Source organism: Acyrthosiphon pisum, chromosome X, assembly GCF_005508785.2.
Source record: "Acyrthosiphon pisum isolate AL4f chromosome X, pea_aphid_22Mar2018_4r6ur, whole genome shotgun sequence".
NCBI lineage: Eukaryota > Metazoa > Arthropoda > Insecta > Hemiptera > Aphididae > Acyrthosiphon > Acyrthosiphon pisum.
Genome location: NC_042493.1, coordinates 98,283,580 through 98,289,409, shown reverse-complemented (window position 1 = coordinate 98,289,409; position 5,830 = coordinate 98,283,580).

Here is a 5,830-nt window from a genome sequence, read left to right as displayed (position 1 = left end):
GTAACTGTCATAAGAAATCGCCTCACGTTTTAATAATATATAAAGATATAAAGATTACTGTGTGAGTGTTTTGAGGACACACAGTATATTATTTATCGTTTCTATTTCATGAAATGGACAAATTTTCATGAATAGATTGATTTCGAATACGAGTAGTTTACCCGATCAGACATCAAAATTATACTATAATAAATAAATAAATATGATTGATTATTAAATGATACCTTAACAGTAAAATCTAAACAAATTTGTTACTTATAGTCGTCGAAATTATCTCCCAATAAATATAAATAATTGTTGTGTTATTATTTTTTTTCGTCTAGATAATGTTATTAGTTATTACTTTTAATTATAAAATTGATAATTGTATTAGTATACTACATATTAATACATTAGTTAAAAATCGTCTAAGATGTTAGGATTCATAAACACGAATACGATTAATTTTAAAAACATTAACTAATTTATAATATAATATTATTTAATTTCAGTATAATATTAATTGTCAAATTGAGATTCAACTTATTGTACTTAAAAATTTTTATTACCAAAGGGTATACCGGTCCGTTAATAAATAAATAAATAAATATTTATATAGCAATATCATATAATCACACCAAAAACACTTCGTTATAACTCCGTGTAAAAAAAAGCTAAGTTAAAAAATAAATAAATTTAGTTATGATTATAGATCTTTAAAAGACGTGATATAATATGGAAACTTATTAAAATGCGATTTTATAATATTACAAATACCTATGATGAAAAATAAGATCAATTCTAATGTTAAATACCTACTAAGTCAAAAATTGTTGATACATTATTAGATTTTTTAAATACTGTAGTGGTTACTTAATTGTATTTATTTAAGTACACTTCTACGTCCTGCCAAATAGGTAGTTAAGCAATATGTTCATTAAGTATTTAACATTAGAATTGATCTTATTTGTCATCATAGGTATTTGTTATATTATAAAATCGCATTTTAATTAGTTTCCATATTATATCGCGTCTTTTAAAGATCTAATCATAACTAAATTTATTTATTTTTTAACTTAGCTTTTTTTTTACACGGAGTTACAACGAAGTGTTTTTGGTGTGGTATCCAGGCACGTAGTCTGAAAATATTCACTAGGTGGGCCAATGTTAGATGGGCCCTCTACCTTAATATATTACCTTGTACCTTGTAGGGTTGGGCCCCTTACCTTTTTATATTATAAAGAGGTAGTTATCAGAATATCATTACTATAAATATAGACGAGTTGACGACCATAATAATAATATAATTCTATATGAATCAATATAATGACAATACCCTTACTTAAAAGTATTTTAAAAATAGACATAAAAGTATACAATAGTCACTGTCTAGATAAGATAAAAATAACATGACATGCTAGTATACCAGTATGGTACCAGTATTGGGCTTTAAATCAAGCCCGGATTAAGGGGGGTCCAGAGGGGTCCCATGGCCCCCGGGCCGCAATAGTTTTAATTGATTTAGGGGCCTCAGATTTGTCTATTACTTTTTTCGTTATAGGCTACAAAATCGAAAATAGGTTTTGATGAATTTTGTCAATGTTTTAACTCTAAATGCCAATAAAAAAAATTACCCTAATGTATCTTTAATATTTTATCTTTAAATTTTCAGGTTTTCAACCAAGCAAAAAATAATTCAATATTTTTTTTTCAAATGTCTATTGATAACTCAAAATATTTTAAAAATTGATCACGTATTGGAATCGATAGAATAAACACTTGGTGAAAATTTCAAGTATCTACGGTTATTCATTTTTGAATTACGACAAAATAAGGGATTAATAAAAAATTTATTTTACCAAGCTAAAATTTATTTATTGACAAAACAAGGATAAAACTAAAAAAAAATACCAACAAATAGCTCAAACTGAGTAAATATTTTCATAGGAAATAGTCATATAAACATTTTATGAAAATTTAAAGTACAGTAGAACCCCGATTATCCGAGAAAAAAAATTGGACTTTTAATAACTCGTAAATCGTATTTCGTCGTTCCTCAAGCTCGGATTAAGGGGGGGAGGGTCCAGAGGGGGCCATGGCCCCCGGCAGGGGCGAACCTAGTGGGGGGGTAGGGTGGTCATAATACCCCCCCAATAATTGGTTCCTTAACTTTTGAGTTGGCCATTTTACATTTATGAAAAACTCAATAACTGTACATTATGGCCAACTAATAATTTGTATACGATTGACGATTGTGATTTGTGATAGTGATTTTGACTAGAATCAAGGTTGTTAGAATAATAATATAGTGAATATACTAATATTATTATACTGTCTGAACTAGAATAATATCAATTGTCTATTATCGGAAAAATAAGCAGTAAATTGTTCAGTGCGTCAATGATAATAAGAGGAATATGCAGTGGTGAGGGAGTTTGTAAATCCCAATGTTAATGATACCAGATACTATAAATAGCCAACTGACCGTGGTTGACTTGATGTTTTCAGTCTATGGCATCTAATTTGTTATAAATGTATGTATCAGTACTGCGGGCTTGCGATACCTATTAACCTACCACTATTATTTACAATAATTATTATACGTCACGTTATGTTTATCTGTAATATGTAGATTTGACATACATGAATATAATAATACTTGTCCAGTTATACCTACTGTCTTTACTTGTATTTTATAATATTTGAATATTTCATAGAATATTTAATTATTTATATCGTCTAATTTGTTGTGCGTGTTTTTTGATGAATACAATATTGTATAACAGCCATTAACAGGTACCTAATTATTATTTATTTTATATTTTTCCGTACAATTTTTATTTAATTCACATGGCATAAGACATTGCTATAATATGAATTTAAATTTATAATTAATATATCACATAATATGTAATGTATTTGCCTTTGGGCTTTGAGGCTTTAAAAATTGAAAATTCATTATATCGATTAAGTTATAGTTACTTAATTTAATTATAATGTAGGTAATACTGTATAATACTATAGCTATTATACCTATATGGTAGTAAATACTCAATAATGAAAATAATATACTTAATTAGATACCTCTTATAAATGTTAGATATGGGGAAAAGGAGAAAAGTGCAATGCGAGTCTTGTGGAAACATTTTTAATAATGACTTTCAAAAAAAGCATGAAAATGCTCTTCATGGTGGAAAACGAGTGAAAGTTAAAGTACCTGGAGCTCCTGCTAATCCATTTGTTGCATCTGTGGGTTCTAACTTCTAATACGAAGTCAAATTTATTGGAAAATGTGAGTTTTATATTGCTTAATGCTTGTTTTATTATTAAATTCTTTGATAGAACCTACTACCTACTAATGTAGCTACTTATATAATATTATAATATATTTTGACAAAACATCTTTAAAAAATGTATTTCTAATTACTATTATGTACTTTACTGATTTGTTCCTAAATTGTTTATAACTACTTTATACTACTTTATATTTATTATTCAATAATATATTACACTATTTTCCCTCTATCATATAAATACAAATTGATTTAATACATGTTTTATTTGTCTTAGGTTAATTCAGAACTTGAATTTAAAACTAATGTCCTTGTAGAAAAAAATGATTTGTCAACTGTTGCCAGTGTTAGTATGGATGACGTTAGCCTCGACGTCAGCAATGGCCAACATACACATTTATTGGAGAATGTAAGTTTATGAATAATTTTAATTATTCGAAAAATATACTAAACTATTTTCCCTCTATCATATAAATACAAATTTATTTAATACATGTTTTATTTGTCTTAGGTTAATTCAGAACTTGAATTTAAAACTAATGTCCTTGTAGAAAAAAATGATTTGTCAACTGTTGCCAGTGTTAGTATGGATGACGTTAGCCTCGACATCAGCAATGTCCAACATAATATACATTTATTGGAGAATGTAAGTACCATATTTTATTTGATAACATAGAATATAATATTAAAGAAAACATTGAAATTGTACATAGGCACTTCCATCAAATACTACTGACAGTGAAACTAACAATTTAACAGATAGTGTATTGAATTGTGCTGGACAATTCAAATACCTTTTTGATTATATAAAACTATGCAAACCTATTATTCACAATTTCCAAGAAGCTGAAGTATTAAATACTTACAAAATAGTAGTTGAAATTAAAGAAGCTATAGATAATATTATAAAAATTTCAAATTCTGTACTAGAAAAATGTAATGATGTAACAGCACAACTTGAGAGTCAATCTGGTAATCTATCTGAAGTAGAAGTGATTGATAGTGTAGTTGAACATGATCCAGGAAAAAGAACAAAAATTATTTCTGATGATCAACGTCAGTATTTAATAATGTTGGGGCCTCATCAACCTATGTTAAATGTTCATCCACGAACAGAAAAATATAGTTTTAAATATTCATGGTTTGAAGAATTCCCACATTTAGAGTATAGCATAATTAAGGATGCAGCGTTCTGTTATGTTTGCTCTCTTTTTCCTTGTGGCGCTGGACGTGAAAAAAGTGAAAATAACTGGACTGTTAAAGGAGTAAAAAATTGGAAAAAAATTAAAGGTAATGGGAAAAACAACGTTGGTAAATTAAAAAAATATTTTAGTTCTGAATCACATAAAGCAGCACTTTATGAGTTTAGAATATTATGAGAATATTATGTACAAACTAAAACTGTTAACTGAATGTCTTGAATCTGCTGAATTAAACATAACAGATGCTACTTTATTTATTTCAAGTACTCTGAAATCATTAGACATTATAAATTCTGATTCAGAAAATATGAACAATCTGATCCAAAGTGCTGTAGTTTTTTTGAGAAAATATGATGTTGATGCTGAAAGAGAATTTTCTGTACGACACCGTCGTAGAATTGCACCAACAAAATTGGACATTAATAGAAGTAATGCTTTTGAATTTTCCTTCCACTCTTTTTATAGGAAAGAGTTTAAAATGGTCTTAGATAAACTGAATGGTTTAATAAAAGATCATCTTGAGAAATCCATTAATGATGTTAAGCCATTATACATTATGTTTAAACCGCCATTTTCAAAGGAATTGTTGACGGAAACTCTTATTCAAGATGCAATACAATTTTTACCGAATAATATTGAAATTGATACATTAACTTTGCAGTGTGAACTGGAAGTGCTCTACGATCAATGTCAAAATAAAAGCACTATGAGTGACCTAGCAATAGTTTCCCATGAATTAAAAACTGCTTTGCCATTGGCCAATCTATTATGCCGCTTATCATGTACAGCACCTGTAACCGTTGCTGGCAATGAAAGATCATTTAGCAAATTGAAAATGGTCAAAAACTATTTAAGAACAACTCAAGAAGACTGTAGATTAAACAATCTGATGTTGCTTTCTTCTGAAAAAGATTTGGTTGATAAAATGTCCTTAAATGAAATGGCTCAAAAATGGGCAACTCTAAAAAAAAGAAGAATATTGATAAATCAAAATAAATAAATTGAATATTTATAAGAAAATGAGTCATTTTTATAACAATAAACAATAATATACATTTTTAATATTTACTTAGTTTTTTTTTACATTATTTATTATTTTATTGCAAATGTGGTACTTACCTAATGGAATAATTGTAATGGATATCTTTATAATATATTATAAACAATTTTCATAATCTATTAGTATAATAGCTTGAATTTTTAATTTACTTAAATAATTAAAACATTTTAACTGTTTAAAGATGAAATGGCTACGACAAAATAACAAAAACAAGTTGTCCCGGATCAATTTTTAGAGTTGGCCAAACTACTAACTTTGGCCCCCCAATAAAAACCTCCTGGGTACGCCCCTGGCCC